Below are 1,681 nucleotides of genomic sequence, written 5' to 3' on the forward strand. Positions count from 1 at the left end.
TACCCTCTCTCAGTAACTTATAGAACAAGAAGAAAGAAAATCAGTAAGGATATAGAAGATTCAAATAACGCAATCAGCAAATTTGACCTACTGGGTGCATGTAGAACATGGAACACAGCTACTTTAGAATACACATTCTTTTCAAGCACACATTGGAAATTTACCAAAAGTGTACTTGTACTGGAAGGCAAATCTTGGGAAGCTTCAAAGAATTGAAATAATACAGAATATGTTTTCTGACCACAAGATGATTAGTTAGAAATAAAGATATCTAAAAAAAATCTTAAAAAGATATCTAAAAAAATTCTCACATTTGGAAATTAAGCAGTACTTAAAAAATACAAAAACTCTGAAGGCCAAAAGAAAAAACACGATGGGAATTAAAAATATGTTTTGAATGAATGGTGATTAAAATATCACATGTTAAAATATGTGGAATGCAGTTAAAAGTCATGCTTGGAGGGAAGATCATAGCCTGAATGTATATATTAGAAAAGAGTAAAGGTTGAAAATAAATGAGCTAGAGAGTTGATTCTATTTGGCTCTCTATTTTTTTTTTTTTTTTATGATAGTCACAGAGAGAGAGAGAGAGAGGCAGAGACACAGGCAGAGGGAGAAGCAAGTTCCATGCACCGGAAGCCCGATGTGGGACTCGATCCTGGGTCTCCAGGATTGCGCCCTGGGCCAAAGGCAGGCGCCAAACCGCTGCACCACCCAGGGATCCCCGGCTCTCTAGTTTTTAAGTTGCACTGGGAGAACTTGACTTCACAAACAGGGCATGTGAATCATGTTATTTTCGCATCTTGCCTGAATGAAGTTTAACATTTTTGTGTGGCAAAATATTCTACATATCAGGGGCGCCTGGCTGACAGCTGGTGGAGTGTGTGACTCTTGATCTCAGGGTTGTGAGTTCTAGCTCCACATTGAGGGTAGAGATCACTAAAAAAAGAAAATAGTATTATACACATCACTGCAGAAGCCTCATCTAATTTGACATGTCATCAGCATTTAATATGGTTGATCATTATTTCATTCTTGTAATTCTTTCTTGGAGCTCTTTCTTCACTTGGTGCTAGGGCAGGTCCTATCAGCTTGCAAGAGTTGATTGTGTGCCAACGACCTGTTCAGTCACATCTCATTGGTGGCTTGAAACGGGCCCTGGTGGGAGTGTTTACACCATGGAAATTAGAAAACATTACAAATCAGTGCATCTATTATCTATCTATCTATCTATCTATCTATCTATCTATCTATCTATCATCTATCATCTATACAGTTGTCTACCTGTTTTCAGCAAGCAGGTTTACAAGCTCTGGAACAGAGTTTACTGGCTGCTCTGAATTGGTCTCCAGGGGCTCCGACCACCCCCTGACTCCACATACATTAAATCTCCTGCTGACTCTGCACTTTTGGGTGGTTTAGATTTGCAGTGCCCATTAGCTATCCAAGGGGATGTGGTGCGACTCCCCTGAGTAATGGATTCCCTGAATGATTGTAAGGATGGATGGTCATTTGGGCTAGGAAATCTGAGGGAGAGGCGGCATGGGAAGGTAGGGGAGAGAAGTGGCTGCCACCCAGAGCTCTTAAAATACACCGAGGGAGAGTTGAGATTTAAGGACATTATTAGTTAAAGTTGAACACCTGGGAAGAGTTCCTCTGGGAGTATAGAAGAGGGTTTTAG

This window comes from Vulpes lagopus, chromosome 7 (assembly GCF_018345385.1).
Source record: "Vulpes lagopus strain Blue_001 chromosome 7, ASM1834538v1, whole genome shotgun sequence".
Lineage (NCBI taxonomy): Eukaryota > Metazoa > Chordata > Mammalia > Carnivora > Canidae > Vulpes > Vulpes lagopus.